A 20,586-nucleotide genomic window follows, 5' to 3' on the forward strand; every position below is an offset into this window, starting at 1 on the left:
ATATATATAAAAGGCTCAAATCCCCCTCCTTTACCCCCATTACAGACTAGAAAATAAATGTGTACACATATTTTGTAAAAGTCCAATCTATCGATCTATCAGAATATAATATAATTTAATCCAGTCAGTAAACGGTGTAGCAAGAAAAAAAATCAGAATTTTGTTTTTTGGGCTGCTGCAACAACACTAACAAATGTAATAAGGGGAAATCAAAACATTGTATCTACCTCATTCTGATATCAATAAAAACATTGGTTTGGGGCAAAACAAAAGCCCTTGGATAATGACAACACAAGTAAAAAAAAAGATAAAAAAAGTTCTAAAAAAAACAATTTCACCACTTAAATAAAACAAAGGCTATGCATATTTGGTATTGCCATAAACATACTGACCTGAGCTTTGTGAGGCTTTTTTTTTTACAACGTAATCTGATAGTTTAATTGATACAATTTTGAGCTATGCATGATGCTTTGATCTGTTTTTATTGCATTTTTTATAGAAAAATGGTGACCAAAAAAATGTATTTGTCGAATTTTTATTTTTTTCCCCTTATTGAAGCATTTATTGATTGGGATAATTAACACCTTACTGACATTGGACGTACTGGTATGTCCTATTTTGCAGTATGTTCCTGCAAATGGAAGTACCAGTGTGTCCTGGAGATTGTGTGGGCACTGGAGCTGTGTACACGCGATTGTCGCCAGGAGCTTGGCTTAAATGACAGCCGAGACCTGGCTCATACAGCCAGGAATGGTGCCTGCACACCCCTAGCTATTAAACCCTCTAAATGCCATGATCAATAGCAATTGCAGCATTAAGGAAGCTGGAAGAGGACGTGCCTTTAATCTCCTAGCCAATTTTGTCCTCCGCAACGTGATCTGGGTTATCTGGCTTCGGTGGTCTGTTAGACCATGTCATGTGCATTGTCTAAGAGGTGATCTATTAATGTCCCACTGACAGGTGTAATTTATTGCAATACTGGTGCATTGCAATACATTATACCAGTGAAAAGTCTAATAAAAGTTAATGTCCCATATGGGGACTAAGTAAAAAAGGGGGGAAAAAATTGAAAAAATTGTAAAATTATAAAAAAAAAATCAGAAAATAAAGAACAAAAAAAATGAAAAAATAACACAAGGGTAACAATGTGGATGGTATTGAAGGAAGGCCGTGGCGATAGGTACAGACTCCTATAACTCACCTGAGTCTGTACCTTATGCTTCCTAACATCCCTATACAGGTCACTCACTCCATCGCCGTCATATGTATAAGTGTATAATGTGTATAACCAACAGAACTTGACCTGAACTTCACCTTGACTAGTGAGAAGGCCAGCAAGAACACTTGTCTCACCACTGCAATAATACAAGGAGACAGACAGATGGAAAATAGACACAAATAGGATAACACTTCAAGCTATTCCAATGCAGCTAAACAACACAGATGCAATAGTCACGACTCCTCAGCTTCGTCCACTAACAGGATCTTTCCAAAGTTGACAGGATAGAATGGGAATCTATAACAGGCATCAGATGGTAAGTCACGTAAATTTTTATAGTGAGGGTGAGTGGTTACAAAAGAGCTTTACCTTAGGTTAAGGCTACAAAGGACAGCCAGATAGGAAAGAGTCCTTAACCCCTACAGCACTAAAAGAAAAGGGGATTTACTCAAATACAAGTTATAGAAATGTGAACAATAAGGTGTTCTGATCTTGTGGTCCCAGACTTGGCAGAGCGGCACATAATTATGACATAAATAAGTATATTTATGTAAAAACTTCAAATAAACAACAAAATTAGATATATTTTGTATCGCGATACCCGGAATAACCCGAGCTATGAAACTGTCACACTAGTTAACCAGTGAACACCATAAAAAAAGTAGACAAAAATAGTGGAATAAAAAGCGATTCCTGAATTGCTGTTTCTTCAAATTCTGCCTCACAAATAGAGGAATAAAAAGCGATAAAAAAATATTATGTTGCCCACAATGGTACCAATAAAATCTCCAACACCCATCCTGCAAAAAACAAGCTCTCACATGACTCTGTGGTCAGAGAAAAACAAATGATGCAAAACACCTTTATTTTGTAAAAAAGCATTTTTAAATGTAATAGTAGCCAAACCTAAAAAAAATGTAAATCTGGTATCTCTGTAATCATACTGAACTGAGAAATAAAGCAGCCTTATCACTTTTACTGCAAGGTGAACTGCATTAAAAAAAATAAATAAAGGCAATACTTTAACTGCTTGGCTCATTCTGCCTCCCAAATATCGCAGTAAGGCTCAGCTGACATTTATCCTGCGCTCCACGGTGAGTGCTTAATTGTAAATCCCTGAAAAGTTGACTTATACAAAATTTCTAATGATAAATTCAGTATAGTGAGGCAGATGGAACTACTTTAAACTCTTGTCTGGACTGTGGTCCTGCAGTGTTAATCTTTTTAGGTGTCTTTTTAGGCGTGCACAAAAATGCATTCAACAACAGTTTTGTGCACCTTTAAAAAGAGAGAACACAGACCAAATGGAGTCCAGAGTAAAGGGCACTTTACACACTGCGATATGGGTACCGATATCGCTAGCGAGCGTACCCACCCCCGTCGGTTGTGCGTCACGGGCAAATCACTGCCGGTGGCGCACAACATCGCTAACACCCGCCGCATGGACTTACCTTCCCTGCGACGTCGCTCTGGCCGGCAATCTGCCTCCTTTCTAAGGGAGCGGTTCATGCGGTGTCACAGCAATGTCACATAGCAGCCGTCCAATAGCAGAGGAGGGTCAGAGATGAGCGACCAAAACATGCGGCCCACCTCCTTCCTTCCTCATTGCCAGTGGACGTAGGTAAGGAGATGTTCGTCGTTCCTGCGGTGTCACACATAGCGATGTGTGCTGCCGCAGGAACGAGGAACAACTAGCGGCCTGCAGCATCACCGATATTTGGTAAAGGAGCGACGTGTCAACGAGCAACGATTTTTTACATTTTTGCACTCGTTGATCGTCGCTCCTTGGTGTCACACGCTGCGATGTCTTTAACGGTGCCGGATGTGCGTCACTAATGACGTGACCCTGACGATATATCATTAGCGATGTTGCAGCGTGTAAAGCACCCTTAACTCTGCTCCCTCATTAGTGAATGGATCCATTGGGGTTTCACCTGAATCACACATTTGGGGAGATACATTTGGAAACCCTAATGTAAGTGCTCAGCATAGATAAATGTGAACTAATCCAAAATATTCTGTACCCCAAATTGCCACCAATAGGGTTAAAATTGATGACTACACCCCTAGATGAATTTATTGAGAGGTGTAGTTTCCAGAACACGTTCACTTATTGGGGGTCTCTGCAGTTTTTTTCATGTCAAGAGATATTGAAATGTGACATAGTGTTCACAATCTATTTCAGCCAAAATGATGCTCATTCTGAGCCCTGCCATGCACCTAAGCAGTAGTTTTCCACCACATATGGTTTATTGATGTACTCAGGAGAAATTGCACAATTAATTGTATTGTCCACTTTTTCCTGTTACCCTTTAAATTGAGGTTACAGCAACATTTTTGAGGTAAAAATATATTTTTTCATTTTCATGGCTCAATGTTATAAAATTCTGTGAAGCACCTATGGGTTAAAGATGCTCACCACACATCTAAATCAATTCCTTGAGGAGTGCAGTTTCCAAAATGGGGTGTCTTGTGGAGAATTTCCACTTTTTAGGCACATCAGGGGCTCCCCAATGGTGTTCGCTATCTATTAAAAAAAAAAAATTCTATTCTAAAAGTTAAATGATGCTCCTTCCCTTCTGAGCCCTGCTGTACGCCCAAACAGTAGTTTTCCACCACAGGGATCCTCAAACTCTGGAGAAATTGCACAACAAACTATTTGGTCAATTTTATCCTGTTACCCTTCCAAAAATACAAAAATGGCAGCTAAAACAACATGTTTGAGGCACAGTATTGTAGGATTTTGTGAAGCACCTGGGGATCCAAGGTGCTTACCACACATCTAAATAAATTAACTGAGGGGTGTAGTTTCCAAAACTGGGTCACTTGTGGGTGTTTCCACTGTCTAGGCCCATCAAGGACTCTCCAAACCTGCTTTGGGGTCTGCTACCTATTCCAGCCAATTTCACTGTTGAAAAGTTAAGTAATGCTCCTTCCCTTCTGAGCACTGCCGTGCACCAACAATGTAGATTTTCACCACATTTGAGGTATCGGCATGCTTATGAGAATTCACACAACAAATCTTATCGTCCGTTTTCGCCTGTTACCCTTGTGAAAATGTTAACTTTGGGGCTAAAACCACATTTTTGGGGGAAAAAGGTAACATTTTCATTTTGACTTCCACATTGCTTTAAGTCCTGTGAAGCACTTAAAGTGTTAAGTAACTTCTTTGATGTGGTTTTAGGTACTTGAGGGGGGCAGATTTTAAAATGGTGTCACTTTTGAATATTTTTTTGTCATATTGGCCCCGCAAAATCACTTCAAATGTAATATGGCCTTTTAAAAAATTGGTTTTGTAAACATTGTTTGAAAAATGAGAAATTGCTGATAATCTTTTAACCCTTCTCACTTTCTAACAAAAAAAAATATCTTTCAAAATGATGCAGATGTAAAGTAGACATGTGTGAAATGTTATCTGCTGATTATTGTGTGTGGCATAATTTTCTAGTTTAAGGACATCAAATTTAAAAAGGAGAAAAAAATGTCACCAAAATTCCATTTTTTTCACAAATGAAAGTAAAAAATTTCTATCTAAATTTACCACTAATATGAAGCACAATGTGTCATGAAAAAATAATCTGCGTTGAGTTGAATGCTATTTGGTAGCAATTTGGGGTACAAAATATTTTGGATCAGTTCACATTTATCCTGTGCTTTATGCTGAGCACTTACATGAGGGTTTACATCTCCATCTCCAAAATACATGATTCAGGCAAAACCCTCGACAGATCTATTCACAATAATGAGGCAACAGAGTTACTCTGGACTCCACTTGGCTTCTGTTCAACTGTGTCCATCTTTGCAAAGGTGCACAAAACTGTTGCTGATCGTACTTTTGTGCATGCCTAAAAAGACACTTACAAAGATGGATACTGCTGGACTGCAGGCAAAGCAGTAGTTCAAAGTGACTCCCTCTGCCTCACTACAGTGACTTTTCCATTCTGAATTTTGTCTGAACCATGTTTCTCAGAGATTTACACGTAATCCCCGATGTAGTTGCTCAGTGTAGAGCACAGGATAAATGTGAGCCATGCCTTACTGCAATATTTAGGAGGAGGAATAAACAAATCAACAGCAGTTGAAGAAATGCCTTTATTACTATTTTATATGTCATTCACCTTAGAGTATAAGTGATAGGGTGGTTTTATTTCTCAGGTCAGAATGATTTCAATATGAGATTTATATAGGTTTTCTTAGGTTTGGCTACCATCACACTAAACAACATTTTTTGTTTTTTATATTTACAAAATGAAGGTTTTTTGCATCACCTATTTTGAAGGCTATAGTTTAGTTTTCTGCCAACAGAATCATGTGAGGGCTTGATTTTAGGGGGATGAGTTGAAGTTTTTATTGGTACTATATTGGGCCATATAATATTTTTTGATTGCTCTCTATTCTGCTTTTTGTGAGATAGAATAAAGAAGAAACTGCAATTCAGGAATTGTTTTTTTTTTGTTTTTTGTTTACGCCATTCACTGTGTCATAACAGTGATAAGACAGACTTATTCTTCAGGTCAGTACAATTAAAGCGATACCACATTTATATTGTTTTTTTATGTTTTGCCACTTTTACACCATAAAAACAATTTTATAGAGAAAAAATAGTTTTTGCATTCCAGGATTCTGGGAGCTATAGGTTTTTGGGTTTTTTTGTGACGAAGCTCTATTGCTGCTCATTTTTTGCAGGACAAGATCATGTTTTCAGCTTTACCATTTTTATTTACATGAGTCTTTTTGATCGTGTTTTAGTCCACTTTTTTGTCAGATGTATGATGAAAGGCATAGTTTTTGTTAAGTTTATTTTTTACGATATTCCCTGAAGGGGTTAACTATCATGACAGTTTTATAGATCGGGTTGTTCCGGACGCGGCGATACCAAATATGTGTATTTTTTTTTTCTTATATTTTTTTTTTTACATAAATATACAAATTTATTGTTATACCGTATGTATATATGGTATATTTTTTCATTTGTTTTGTTCTTTATTTTCTACCTTTTGCTTTATATTTTTACGTTTTTTAACTTTTTTAAGTTTTTACCTAGTTTCTATATTGGGACATTAACTGATTGCTGCTATAATGTGGGGATCAATACCTCTGTACGAAGCGAAACACTACAGCGGTATTTCACTGATTAGTGTCCGCTCCTTTTCTCCTCAATAAGAGATGATAGTACTAGTCAGGGTCATTAATCAGTGGGATATCGTTGTGATGTTAAGGGTCTGTACTATGTTTACCGCCGTCTGAGGTAACAGCAGCTGATTAGTGGATTTGTCATATGCCGCTCTATACATAGAGCTTATATCAATGACCTATCGTAAGTATAGGTTATTCGTATATAAGTAGTGGGGGGCTTGTACTGGTCATTGTGCATGTCATATACATATTTTTATCGCCTACTATTTTTAAATAGAATTTTTTTTTTCGGGGGGGGAGGGAGTTTAAACTAAACTTTTTGTCTCTGTGCTCATGGTTTGCATACTTAATACATCTGAATATTTAGTATCTCCAAGCATCGTTGCCTGTTGGTATCGGCCATCTATTAGTCCCTATAAATCTTATTTGGTTTTCTAAACTAACTATTATGGCTACAATTACCATGGTAACCCACTGGCATCCCACAATCACATTATGGCTACTGCTGCAGAATAAGTTGCTTCTATATAAATTAAAAATATTATTAGCTAATGTCAAACTCCATGATTGCATTACCCATCTATAATACAAGCAGAGCTCTTTATTTAAATGATGACTAGAGATGAGCGAGAACTACCATGCTCGGGTGCTTGGTACTCAAAATGAGCAACTTGGCTGCATGGACAAGCTCGGTACACAAGAAGTCGCTCATCACTGATGATGACAGTCCTTTTTTGCTCCATTTGTATAAGAGATGGTTTCTAGTACAGAACTAGGGCCTTTTTTTTTATTTTGATACATTTGTATAGAGGATGATTGCTTGTACAGGGTTAGGGGTCTTTTTTTTGCTCCATTTATAAAGTGGATGGTTTCTAATCCAGACTTAGGCCTCTGCCACACTCACGTGAAATTCACGCACGTGCCGAGAGACACGTATTTTCCCTGCGTGTTGCGTGCAGGTAAGTACGTGTCTCTGGTACGTGCGTGACACGTGTGTTCTACGTGTGCTATCCGCGATAGCACACGTAGAACCGGTAATTATTATACTCACCTGGTCCTTCCTGATGTCCGCGCTGCTGTCCGTGGTGCTGATCCTCGGTCTCCAGCTCTCCCGTCTCCCCGCTGCTGCTGCTGCCAGGCAGTGAAGTGAATATTCAATGAGAATAATGAGCGGCGGTCGGCAGCAAGAGGCAGCAGCGGCAGAGACAGGAGGGCTGGAGAAGGTGAGTTAATGTTTTTTTTTTTTTCCACTGACATGTGTGTTTTCTCCGGCGCGTGTCACACGGGACCGCATCCACACTACACCCGTGTGGTACGGGTGCGGGCCGTGTGACACCCGTGCTGCCGGCGAAAAACCGGACATGTCAGCGCTTTGAAAATCGCACACACGTACAAACGCACACGGACACACGTTCCGTGTGGTTTTACGTGTGTGTGCCTGCTACAATAGGGTAGCATTGGTTAAAGTGTCTCCGTGCCGCCGGTACGTGTAAAAAATGACAAACACGTGCCGGAGGCACGGATGTGTGGCGCAGGCCTAAGGGGTCTTTTTTTGCTCTATCTGTATAGAAGATGCTTTCTAATAAAGGATTAGGAGCCTTTTTTTTGCTTTATTTGTATAGTGGATGGTATCTAGTACAGGGTTAGGGCCTTTTTTTTTTCGCTCTATTTGTATAGATGGTTTCTAGTACAGGATTAGGAGTGTTTTTTGCTTCATTCGTATGAAGGATGGTTCCTAGTACAGGATTAGGGGCCTTTTTGCTCCATTTGTATTATGGGTGGTTTCTAGTACAGGGTTAGGGGCCTATTTTGCTCTATTTGTACAGAGGATAGTTTCTAATACAGGGTTAGGAGCCTTTTTTGCTTTATTTGTATAGTGGATGGTATCTAGTACAGGATTAGGGGTCTTTTTTGTCTCTATTTGTGTAGATGGTTCCTAGTACAGGATTAGGAGTGTTTTTGCTCTGTTTGTATAGAAGATGATTTCTAGTACAGTATTAGAGTCCTTTTCTGCTTTATTTGTATAGAGGATGGTTTCTAGTACAGTGTTAGGCTATGTGCTCACGTTGCGTTCTGTCCCTGCAGAGATTTCTGCAGCGATTTGAACAGCACACGTGCACTTCAAATCGCTGCAGAAACACTGCGTACTGAAAAGCCGATTTCATGTGCTTTGGATGCAGCCTCTCCTATAGACAGAACGGGTGCTGCAACCAACGCGCACGAAAGAAGTGACATGTTGCTTTTTAGAATGCAGAGATTTGGCAGCAGCTGAAGCGCTGCATTCTAAAACACAACGTGCGCATGGATAATGCACAATCTTCATAGATTGTGCTGGGGACGCAGGGCGCATGCAGTTACGTTGCAGTGCAGAACGCAGCGTAACTGCATGCAAATATGCAACGTGGGCTTAGGGGTATTTTTACTCCATTTGTATAGAGGACTAGCTGTAATATCCAGTGTTGCACGGGATAGTAACTAAAGCGGGCTTTACATGCTACGAGATCGCTACAGCGATCTCGTTGGGGTCACAGATTTTGTGACGCACATCCGGCCGCTGTAGCGATCTCGTTGTGTGTGACTCCTATAAGCGATTTTGGATCGTTGCAAAAACGTCCAAAATTGCTCCTCGTTGACATGGGGGTCCTCTCCCAATTATCGCTGCTGTCGCTTGGGGGAAGTTGATCCTCATCCCTGCGGCAGCACCCATCGCTACATGTGACGCCACAGGAACGAGGATCATCTCCTTACCTGCCACACGCCAGCAATGAGGAAGGAAGAAGGTGGGCGGGATGTTCGTCCCGCTCATCTCTGCCCCTCCGCTTTGATTGGGCGGCCACTTAGTGACGTTGCTGTGACGCCGAGCAAACCGCCCCCTTAGAAAGGAGGTGGTTCGCCGGTCACAGCGACGTCGCCGAGCAGGTAAGTACGTGTGACGCTGCCGTAGCGATAATGTTCGCTACGGCAGCGATCTTCACATATCGGCATAACGATAGGGGCGTGTGCTATCACGCTCACCATCGCTAGCATCGGCTAGTGATCTCGTAGCGTGTAATGCCACCCTTAGTCTCTCTTTCTCTCTGTCTCTCTCCTGTTCTCCCTCACTCCCACTCTTCCTTTCTCTCACTCTCCCTCTATCCGTCTCTTTCTCTCTGTCTGTCTCTGTCTGTCTCTTTCTCTCTGTCTCTCTCTCTCGCTGTCCTTCTCTCCACCACAATCATATTAACTGACACATAAGCTTGTTATACTAAGAATGTCCTTTGTTACCTATAGCAACCAATCAGCGCTCCTATTAATGACCTGCAGCAAAATAGAAGCAGCACTGTGATTGGTTGCTATAGACGACCTGATAAATATCCAGACTGTCAAAACAGCTAATATACTATCTCATACATCCAAAGAGTAAGTAAGTTGGTTTCTGCTACAGAGTTAGGGCTTTTTTTGCCCCATTTGTATAGAGGATGGTTTTTAGTACAGGGTTAGGGGTCTTTTTTGCCCCATTTGTATAGAGCATCGTTTCTAGTATAGGGTTAAGGGTCTTTTTTTAGCCCATTTGTATGTAGGATGGTTTCTAGTTCAGAGTTAGGGGTCTTTTTTTGCTAAATTTCTATTGTGGATGGCTTCTGGTTCAGGGTTAGGGGTCTTTTTTTGCTCCATTTGTATAAAGGATGGTTTCTAGTTCAGGGTTAGGGGTCTTTTTTTGCCCCAGTTTTGTAGAGGATCGTTTCTGGTACATGATTAGATGTCTTTTTTTTAGCCCATTTGTATATAGGATGGTTTCTAGTACAAGTTAGGGGTCTTCCCCCCCCCCCCCATTTATATAGAGGATGGTTTCTATCTAGTACAGTGTTAGGGGTCTTTTTTGCCCCATTTCTATAGAGGATGGATTCTAGTTCAGAGTTAGGGGGTCTTTTTTTGCCCCATTTATATACAGGATCATTTCTGGTACAGGGTTAGGGGCCTTTTTTTTTTTGCTCCATTTGCATATAGGATGGTTTCTAGTTCAGAGTTAAGGGTATTTTTTGCTCCATTTGTATATAGGTTAGTTTCTATTACAGGTTAGGGGTCTTTTTTTGCCCTATTTGTATAGAGGATGGTTTCTAGTACAGGGTTAGGGGTCTTTTTTGCTCCATTTGTATAGAGGATGGTTTCTAGTACAGGTTAGGGGTCTGTTTTGCTCCATTTGTATAGAGGATGGTTTCTAGTACAGGTTAGGGGTCTTTTTTGCCCCATTTGTATAGGGGATGGTTTCTAGTTCAGGGTTAGGGGTCTTTTTTGCCCTATTTGTATAGAGGATGGTTTCTAGTACAGGGTTAGGGTCTTTTTTTCTCCATTTGTATATAGGTTAGTTTCTATTACAGGTTAGGGGTCTTTTTTTGCCCTATTTGTATAGAGGATGGTTTCTAGTACAGGGTTAGGGGTCTTTTTTGCTCCATTTGTATAGAGGATGGTTTCTAGTACAGGGTTAGGGGTCTTTTTTTGCTCCATTTGTATAGGGGATGGTTTCTAGTTCAGGGTTAGGGGTCTTTTTTGCCCTATTTGTATAGAGGATGGTTTCTAGTTCAGAGTTAGGGGGTCTTTTTTGCCCCATTTGTATAGAAGATGGTTTCTAGTTCAGGGTTAGGGGTCTTTTTTTGCCCCATTTGTATAGGGGATAGTTTCTAGTTCAGGGTTAGGGGTCTTTTTTTGCCCCATTTGTTTAGGGGATGGTTTCTAGTTCAGGGTTAGGGTTCTTTTTTGCCCCATTTGTATAGGGGATAGTTTCTAGTTCAGGGTTAGGGGTCTTTTTTTGCCCCATTTGTATAGAGGATGGTTTCTAGTTCAGGGTTAGGGGTCTTTTTTTGCCCCATTTGTATAGGGGATAGTTTCTAGTTCAGGGTTAGGGGTCTTTTTTTGCCCCATTTGTTTAGGGGATGGTTTCTAGTTCAGGGTTAGGGGTCTTTTTTTGCTCCATTTGTATAGGGGATAGTTTCTAGTTCAGGGTTAGGGGTCTTTTTTTGCTCCATTTGTATAGGGGATAGTTTCTAGTTCAGGGTTAGGGGTCTTTTTTTGCTCCATTTGTATAGAGGATGGTTTCTAGTTCAGGGTTAGGGGTCTTTTTTGCTCCATTTGTATAGAGGATGGTTTCTAGTTCAGGGTTAGGGGTCTTTTTTGCTCCATTTGTATAGAGGATGGTTTCTAGTTCAGGGTTAGGGGTCTTTTTTTGCCCCATTTGTATAGGGGATAGTTTCTAGTTCAGGGTTAGGGGTCTTTTTTTGCTCCATTTGTATAGAGGATGGTTTCTAGTTCAGAGTTAGGGGTCTTTTTTTGCCCCATTTGTATAGAGGATGGTTTCTAGTTCAGAGTTAGGGGTCTTTTTTTGCCCCATTTGTATAGGGGATAGTTTCTAGTTCAGGGTTAGGGGTCTTTTTTTGCCCCATTTGTATAGAGGATGGTTTCTAGTTCAGAGTTAGGGGTCTTTTTTTGCCCCATTTGTATAGGGGATAGTTTCTAGTTCAGGGTTAGGGGTCTTTTTTTGCCCCATTTGTATAGGGGATGGTATCTAGTTCAGGGTTAGGGTTCTTTTTTTGCCCCATTTGTATAGGGGATAGTTTCTAGTTCAGGGTTAGGGGTCTTTTTTGCCCCATTTGTATAGAGGATGGTTTCTAGTTCAGAGTTAGGGGTCTTTTTTTGCCCCATTTGTATAGGGGATAGTTTCTAGTTCAGGGTTAGGGGTCTTTTTTTGCCCCATTTGTATAGAGGATGGTTTCTAGTTCAGAGTTAGGGGTCTTTTTTGCCCCATTTGTATAGGGGATAGTTTCTAGTTCAGGGTTAGGGGTCTTTTTTTGCCCCATTTGTATAGGGGATAGTTTCTAGTTCAGAGTTAGGGGTCTTTTTTGCCCCATTTGTATAGGGGATAGTTTCTAGTTCAGGGTTAGGGGTCTTTTTTGCCCCATTTGTATAGAGGATGGTTTCTAGTTCAGAGTTAGGGGTCTTTTTTTGCCCCATTTGTATAGAGGATGGTTTCTAGTTCAGAGTTAGGGGTCTTTTTTTGCCCCATTTGTATAGGGGATAGTTTCTAGTTCAGGGTTAGGGGTCTTTTTTTGCCCCATTTGTATAGGGGATGGTTTCTAGTTCAGGGTTAGGGTTCTTTTTTTGCCCCATTTGTATAGAGGATGGTTTCTACAGGTTAGGGGTCTTTTTTGCCCTATTTGTGTAGAGGATCGTTTCTGGTACAGGGTTAGGGGCCGTGTTACGTAAGCCATGGACATTTCCAGCACTGACTTCTCTTTCCATAGACACCAGTTCCTCCCCCCTATGTGCAGGGTAATATGTATCACACATGGAGACAGCTCATGTAGCAGAGCTGAGCTCTCTGTACAGTATGAGGCAGTGTCTGCACTGCTGTGGAGCCCAGGCTGCCTCCTCCTCCTCCTCCTCCTCACACTCCCGCCCTCCCTATCCTTGTTCGTCCTCCCCAGGCAGGGTCATTTCAGGACAAGCCCAGCGCCCTGCTGCAGAATCAGCTGGAGCCGGAGCTTTCCTCCTCCTGAGCTGCCGCTCGTCCAGTGCATCTGACTGTCAGGTGAGCGCTTCCTTCTCTTCCCCTGTGCTGATCCACATAAGAGGCTTCTGCCAGGACACCATTGCTGTGTCCTCTGCTGCCAGGCTGGGACCGGCTGCAGCCCTGCCGGGTTGTGCAATGCTTCGGTATCATGTCATGTTATAATATGTCTGTGCTGCTGCTGTAAACAGTTCTGGTGATTGTCTGCGCTGAGGTGGTTAATGCAGCAATGTGTCATGTGACATTATCACATTCTAATGGTGTGGAGAAGGAGCCACATGCACCGGCTCTGCCGGCAGTGTACAGCTGACAGCTGAGAGGTACAGTGCTGTGTGGAGATGTCATCTGAGCAGAACTCCAGTGTTGTGTATATACTGTGCAGGGTCAGTGATGATGTCCGATCCCTCAGGTGGGGCAATGTTAGTGCGGAGTCAGCAATGCATGCTATGTACTTTTTCTGTATACTGCAGTGTCTTCTTTACACTCTTACAATATACTGATTGTTTACAGGGGATTTCCAGGAGAAACAATGTTCAGATATTTGCTGTATATACTGTTATATCAGTGATGTCATTGTACTGCCCCTGGTTGTCCATCCCATGGTGGCGTCATGCGGGGTCCTGGCCACCGTGCTTCCGGTTCTGTGACGACACAACACAGTGTTTTTGTTTTTTTGTTTTTGTCAGCACGTGACTGGAGCACTGCTTGTAAGAACGCGGCTGATGGCTTATATCTATAGCCAAACAGTTATTCCCATGCTCGTACACTTGCACAAAGCATTACAACGCAGTAAAAATACTCTACGATCTGTAGAAAAAATATATTTATTTGCTTTGTTGTTTATTGTTTGTTGCCTAGGTTACCAGCCACCACTGAGGTCTAACAGTAGTGGTCAAACATGCACAGTGCTTACAAGCTCTACTATAAAGCTTGTAAGCGCCTCTCAAGCTGACAAATGTGCAGCGGTAAAGCCATCATATATAGTGCATAGTTCAGGCCAGCAGTGCCACACTATACATCGAGCGCCCCTAGAAATCAGAGGAATGGAGCGTCCTGATGCAGATTTTCAGTCAGCCCCCTTCTCAGATCAGCAGTGACAGTGAAGGGGGCTGGCTGGACGAGACTTTGTACAGTGCGTTGTTATATGTCGGTGCTATATACATAGTAGAAAATAATTATTGATGTCTCTGTATGTAGACCTGCATAGAGACATATTCCAGGCCTATATGGCTGCCCATATGTGTAGAAACAGCAATTCTTGTCCCTATTTGCATATATATATATATAATTTTACACTATATAGGCTGCTATATTGTATCATTTTATAATCCATATGATCTGCTATATTGTATCATTTTATAATCCATATGATCTGCTACATTGTATCATTTTATACCCTATATATATATATTTTTTTTTTTTACAACAACTCCAAGATATCAATAAGACTCAAGGAAACAGGAGATTCATGCAAAAATAGAAAAGTTTTTATTTGTGATGATTTCTCAAGGAAAACTGTCTCTCTATGGAACGTCCTTGTTTTATTCAGTTTTCTATTTCCTTGAGAAATCATCACAAATAAAAACTTTTCTATTTTTGCATGAATCTCCTGTTTCCTTGAGTCTTATTGATATCTTGGAGTTGTGGTAAAAAATGTTTGTATTGGGTGTCATGCCACTAGCTGTATGGACTAACTTGTGATATATATATATATATATATATATATATATATATATATATACAGTATAAAATGATACAATATACCAGGTTAAATAGATTATAAAATTATACAATATAGCAGATTACATAGATTATAAAATGATACAATATAGCATAATATTTTTTTTTATATATAATAATAATAATAATAATAATAATAATAATAATAATAATAAAGATTATTATTATTATTATTATTATTATTATTATATATAAAAAAAAATATTATGCTATATTGTATCATTTTATAATCTATGTAATCTGCTATATTGTATAATTTTATAATCTATTTAACCTGGTATATTGTATCATTTTATACTGTATATATATATATATATATATATATATATATATATATATATATATATATTCTGCTATATTGTATCTATATAATCTGCTATATTGTATCATTTTATACCCTATATATTCTGCTATATTGTATCATTTTATAATCTATTTAACCTGGTATATTGTATCATTTTATACTATATATATATATATATATATATATATATTCTGCTATATTGTATCTATATAATCTGCTATATTGTATCATTTTATACCCTATATATTCTGCTATATTGTATCATTTTGTAATCTATATAATCTGCTACATTGTATCATTTTATAAGCTAAGGCTGTGCATTGATGGGACAGTGCATGCAAGAGTCACGTCACTGAGTGGTGTGAAGCCATCTAAAGTGACAAGTTGGACGTCTCGGTAGTAATGTTGTAAACTGGAGATTATATGCCTGGAGTGATCGTCTCAGATCTATAGATGTCTGGAGTCATAAGGTCAGGGGTAAATAAGCAGAAACAGTGGGCATACAGTAGAGTAGGTCAGCTGGACTGCTTTCCAGGCACCCCGAGTAGGGTCCCCCGCTGCTCTTGAAGGGGTGAACAGTTCAGTGATGCCAGAAAGGATTATGTTTGGATTATCTGAAAGAGAGAGGGGTTTTTTTTATTTGACTTCAGCTTTTCGGAAGAAGACAGTGTGTTCTCTGGTCTGAAGAGATTCCTGCATTCTTGATGAAAACATTGGAAGGAGACAGGTCAGATGGAAGAGTGTGCCAGCCAGTCTTTTATTACAGACGTTTTCGTGTAAACTAGCCTAGTTCTTCCCGTGTCCACCCTCCGCTCCCTCCCTTCATGGGCATTTACAGAGACTTGGGCAGTTGCCAACTGTGAAGTTCACAGACTGCAAGTCCTGCTACCTTGTCCTTGTTTGAAATGTCAGGCCTGCTCCTCTCAGATCCCGCTCCCTTTGCTGTTCTGTTTGACTTACACTTAGCTGCTTACACGTCATTCGTGTTGCTATGATAATTCGCTTTCTTTTTTTTTTTTTTACCTCCCTGTTGTCTTACATTAGTCAGACAAAAGCTGGGCCTTTTTTATACCAGGCTTTTCAGGTCATCAATCTCATTAGGATTATCCAGCACTGTCGCTATGTTCCTGAACAGCAGGCCGGAGAATTCCCCCACTCATGTGATCACTTCTGTTGCTCATTTCATTGCTGTTTAATTGTTGGCAAATGAATAGTCATTTATTTTTAACAGCAACATTGTGTCGGAAACAGCATTTGCAAGTGAAAGCGAGCCTTAATTGACTTAGCGATGGCCACCCCAAAAAATCTTTAGAAATCTAAAAACTAAAAAACATTTTGACTTGTGTAAGTCAATCATTTCTACAAATCTATAATCTGAATCAGAAATCCTGTAAAACAAAAAAGTACAAAAATTAGTTAGAAACTTAATTTATTTTTTACTTTTATATTATAATAGCTGTAGTACCCAACATTGCCCAGGATAGTAACTAAGTGTCTCTCTGTCTCTCTCACTCTCCCTCTCTGTCTGTCTCCCTCTCCGTCTGTCTGTCTCCCTCTCTGTCTGTCTCCCTCTCCGTCTGTCTGTCTCCCTCTCTGTCTGTCTGTCTCCCTCTCTGTCTGTCTGTCTCCCTCTCTGTCTGTCTCCCTCTCTGTCTGTCTCCCTCTCCGTCTGTCTGTCTCCCTCTCTGTCTGTCTGTCTCCCTCTCTGTCTGTCTGTCTCCCTCTCTGTCTGTCTCCCTCTCTGTCTGTCTCCCTCTCTCTGTCTGTCTCCCTCTCTGTCTGTCTCCCTCTCTGTCTTTCTCCCTCTCTCTGTCTGTCTCCCTCTCTGTCTGTCTGTCTCCCTCTCTGTCTGTCTGTCTCCCTCTCTGTCTGTCTCCCTCTCTGTCTGTCTCCCTCTCTGTCTGTCTCCCTCTCTGTCTGTCTCCCTCTCTGTCTGTCTTCCTCTCTGTCTGTCTTCCTCTCTGTCTGTCTTCCTCTCTGTCTGTCTTCCTCTCTGTCTGTCTTTCTCGCTCTCTGTCTGTCTTTCTCGCTCTCTGTCTGTCTCTCTGTCTGTCTCTCTCTCTGTCTGTCTCCCTTTCTGTCTGTTTGTCCCTCTTTCTGTCTGTCTGTCTGTCTCCCTCTCTCTCTCTGTCTGCCTCTCTCTGTGTCTCTGCGTCTGTGTTTTTCTGTTTGAGTCTCAGTGTGTGTCTTTGTGTATGTCTCTTTGTGTTTCTCTGTATGTCTATCTCTGTGTGTATGTCTCTGTGTGTCTCTGTCTTTCTGTCTCAGTGTGTGTCTCTGTGTGTCTTTGTGTGTGTGTGTCTCTGTGTGTCTCTGTGTCTGTGTGTCTCTGTCTCGGTATGTCTGTGTGTCTCTATGTGTCTCTGTGTGTTTCTGTCTCTACCGATATCATATTACCTCACACATAAGTTTCTTATACTAAGAATGTCCTTTGTTGCCTATAGTAACCAATCAGAGCTACTATTATTGACCTGTAGCTCCCAGCTACATTAACTTTAATGTAAGCAGGTTTTTTGGTGAATAACTGTAAAGCGAGTGGTTCAATTTTCCCCTCAAAACATAGTCTATGACATTCCCTGAGTCAAATGAGGTTTCTATACAAAATATCGTGATTGTAAATGAGACGGTGCGGATTCCTTTAGCGGACATACATACACACACACATACACTCAGCTTTATATAGTAGATATTTATATATTATTAAAAGAATAATAAACTGTTATTAAAGAATACCTTCAGTTTGGTGGCATCTTTTTTAATATTATATTGAGTATTGCATAAACCACAATGGCATGATATTCTCTTAACTAAATTCAAATCTGGGGCAGAAAATATAGAAGAGAAACCCATGGAAAATTCAGTTGCCCGTGCTGTCTGGTCCCATTTATGACAGTAATTTTTATGATAGTCTCCAGACTACGACTCAGTTGCAGACTACAGTCTATAGCTTGTTGACAAGATGTCAGAGCAGCCGGCTGTCTTGAAATTCCAGAAGTGATTCCATTAATAAAATAGGGGATTTCTTTTTATATGGAAGCTAAAAAGACAGACTACTATTTACTTTTTGATAGCTCGTTACTACTGATGAGCAATACCATGCTCGGGTGCTTTGTACTCATAACGAACAATTCCACGCTCAGATGAGCGCGACTTGAGTTTCAAAGTATAATGGAAGTCAATGGGGAACTCAAGCATTTTTCCAAAAGACTTCCCAGAAAATGCTCAAGTACTCCATTGACGTCCATTATACCCGGGTACTCGAGTGGCTTCCATCCCAGCATCCAACTGCTCGTTATGAGTACGAAACACTCGATTATGGTATTGCTCACTCATCATTACTCGATACCATATATCGGCCTAGACACCTTTACATTTTTTGTACCAGTTTTAAATGTATGCACCTTGTATAAATAAATGCATGACATACATAGAGCTTTACTGTTGTATAGTTTAGAGGAGTTGTCCAGGTCTTTAATAATGATGGCCTATTCTTAGGATAGGTTATCAATGTCTGATTGGTGGAGGGTCAACACTTGGTATTGTGTCGCCCGGGGACCAGGGGTTACTCAGATCCGGGCCACAGAGTCACTTCTGTGGGTATCACGGTGGCGTGACCCGGTCTGTGATCCCAGGCTCCACAGTAAAAGGGGATTTGGTAAGGGAAATTGTCCGTGACGCCACCCACGGTTGTGGTGAGGTTGGAACACCACTGCTGCTTTGGACGGGGATCCCGGGAGCGATGGTATGGAGCAGCTAGATGTTATTTCTCCCCTCCGTGGGTAGGGGGTTGGTTGTCCCGGGGCCCGGTGATGGGGTAAGCATGGAGCACGGCGCAATGCTGCAGTGCGGTGCCCGAGGGCACGGGTGTACTCACAAGTAAGTCACACAGAGTCACTGGTAAACTAGGAATTGCTGGTGTCCGCAGCCTTCGGTACGGGGGTGTTAGTGTCCCACACACGGTGCAGCAGCTCCTGTTGTTCTTTCCCTGCAGCCAGGTGCCTTTCTCTCCACTCTCTTCCTCTTTCTCCTCAGCCGGGAACGGGGAATCCACTCCCCTGTAGTGATCCGGGTACCCAGGTACCGAGGGGCCACCGCCCTGCTCCGGCTACCTCTGGCCCCTTCCTCACTACAGCCTGTCCCGGCCCTCTCGGAGCACGCTTTGCTTTCAGCCTGGGAGCTACAGCTCCAGGCTCCACTTCTGTCTGCTTCTCCAACACTCTGTTCAGCCCCTCCCCTCTGCTCTGCTTTTCTCCTACCCTGGGGATGTGGTTTGTCTTGCTGCATCGGTGTGGGATCAGATTACCAAGGAGGATTAACTCTTTCTGTGACAACCTGGCTGTGCCAGGGCGTCACAGTATCCCAGTTGATCAGCTGTGCCTGGTGCCGCCGCTGGCCAGAACTGCTTAGTTGCGGTGCTGCAGAGCATTGTCAACCATATCGTAGTCATAGCTTTGTGCTCCTTGTCCGCCCTCTATTTGAATCAATGTGCAGTATTGATGTGCAGTACCCACCTTTGGCCACTATTCCATTGAAGGAGCTGTGCTGTGCAGCTCCACAGCTGAGTAGTTTTGACCACCGATCATTCCAGGTGTTGCTCCCCCACTAGCCACACATTGATGACCTATACTAAGGATAGGCCATCAATGTTAAAGTCCTTGACAACTCCTTTACTGCAGAGTTCCCCAACTTCAGTCCTCAAGGTCCACCAACAGTGCATGTTTTCAGGATCACCTTAGCATTGCTGAGGTGCTGGAATCATCATCTGAGGAGGTGATTAAATTATCACCTCTGCAATACTAAGGAATCCTGAAAACATGCTGTGACGCCCCTGGACTAGTCAGGGTATTACAGGGAACTGCACTCCTTTCTCGTACGGTGCAGAACTCACCCTCCAGGGTTCTGGGATCCTAACCTTTGGTATTGCTCCATCAGCATTCAAATCCTAACCACACCTCACACCACACCCTGTCAGGCACACCAGTGGGTGGTTGGGTGGTCTAGCTGGGAAAGGGCCACTCGCCTAGGGGTCAGATAGGCTGGTGGAAGGGACATAGTCAATTGAGTGGTAGTCCTCAGCGAGTGAGAAGCTGAGGGAGTTGTAGCTTCTTGGGAGACTTTGGCTAGGTCGCAGACGGTGGTGTGGGACCAGAGGAGTCGGAGACCCAGTCGCAGGGTGTTGGAGAAGGGTGCCTAGACTTAGTTTTGGAGAATGGTTGGCATCGGAAAATCTAATAACCAGACTGGTACCGAGCACGGTGGGATACTGGACCCTAGATCAGGGAGTAGCTTCACACAACCTGATAATTAACCTGTGGAGGATAGTCTCTTTATAAACTTTCCCCAAGAGCTCAGAGATCGAAGGCACCAACACAACGAGGGGTATAGGGCTTTCCAGCTTATGCGGCCCACTGAGATCCCAAGTGTCAGCCATCGAGAGAACAGCTCCTCTAACTAATTGTAGGGAGCGGGACCCAAAAAGCTTCAGGCTGAGGGGTCACTCAGAAACCTCTAAATGTAGTGCATGGAGGCAGGTCCAGAACCATCAGCAATACCAACGGGGACAGATTCCCGAACAAGCTCCTCTGAGCGTCAGCGGCTCCCAGAGACTTGGTTTACTCCTGTGTGAGTCTGCTTAATGGTTGTACC

General features: G+C 41.8%; 1 protein-coding gene across 1 annotated transcript in view; it reads left to right on the forward strand.

The window, feature by feature from the left end:
• Positions 1-12,824: 12,824 nt before the first annotated feature.
• THRB (thyroid hormone receptor beta) overlaps positions 12,825-20,586 on the forward strand; it is a 506,718-nt gene continuing 498,956 nt past the window's right edge. The window contains exon 1 of the mRNA XM_075315285.1: positions 12,825-12,917. The gene's annotated coding sequence lies outside the window, so the exon portion shown is untranslated. The remainder of the gene's footprint in view (positions 12,918-20,586) is intronic.

This window comes from Anomaloglossus baeobatrachus, chromosome 6 (genome assembly GCF_048569485.1).
Source record: "Anomaloglossus baeobatrachus isolate aAnoBae1 chromosome 6, aAnoBae1.hap1, whole genome shotgun sequence".
Taxonomy (NCBI): Eukaryota; Metazoa; Chordata; class Amphibia; order Anura; family Aromobatidae; genus Anomaloglossus; species Anomaloglossus baeobatrachus.